The following is a 784-nucleotide window of genomic DNA, read 5'->3' as shown; positions in this document are numbered from 1 at the left end:
GCACCAGGACCTGCACCTGGCACTGGGACCTGCACCCGGCACCGAGACAGACCTGGCACCGGGACCTGCACCCGCACCAGGACCTGCGCCCGGCACCAGGATGGACCTGACACTGGGATCTGCACCCAGCACTGGGACCTGCACCTGACACCAGGATTCTCACCCAACACTGGGACCCCAACCCTGGCACCAGCATGGATCTGGCACAAGCATGGATCTGGCATTGGGATCCAGACCTGGCACTGGGGCGGTCCTGGCACCAGGATGGACCTGGCTTTGGACCCACACCTTGCATTGGGACTAACAGGGACCAGGATGGACCTGGCACTGGAATGGACTTGGCCCTGAGATCCATACCTGGCACTGGCTTGAATCTGACCCCGCGACCCACAGCTAAGACCAGGTCCCACATCTGGTACTGGGAGCCACTCCTGGCACTAGGATGGCCCTGGCACTGGGATGGACCTGGCACCAGGATGGACCTGGCACTGGGATGGACCTGGCATTGGGATACACTCCTGGCACTAGGAGGGCCCTGGCACCGGGATGGACCTGGCATTGGGATCCAGATCTGGCACCAGGATGGACCTGGCACCAGGATGCACCTGGCACCGGGATGGACCTGGCACCGGGATGGACCTGGCACAGTCGGGGGCTGCACGGGGGGCAGCTGGGGACCGTGGACACCTCACCCGTCGGTGGCTCCCGCCGCCAGGCAGAGCAGCAGGGAGGCCAGGATGCGGCCGCGCGCCCGGCCGGGCTCCCCGGCACCGCGCCGCGCTCC

The 784-nt window shown here is 66.5% G+C and overlaps 1 protein-coding gene across 1 annotated transcript in view; it reads right to left on the bottom strand.

Moving 5' to 3' along the window:
• Positions 1-784, bottom strand: part of SSPO (SCO-spondin) — a gene marked incomplete at its 3' end in the record, with an annotated part of 56,026 nt that overhangs the window by 51,208 nt on the left and 4,034 nt on the right.

The sequence above is a fragment of the Nothoprocta perdicaria genome, unplaced genomic scaffold (assembly GCF_003342845.1).
Source record: "Nothoprocta perdicaria isolate Ctin4 unplaced genomic scaffold, notPer1 scaffold_588, whole genome shotgun sequence".
Lineage (NCBI taxonomy): Eukaryota > Metazoa > Chordata > Aves > Tinamiformes > Tinamidae > Nothoprocta > Nothoprocta perdicaria.
This window is presented reverse-complemented; position numbering and strand designations above follow the sequence as displayed.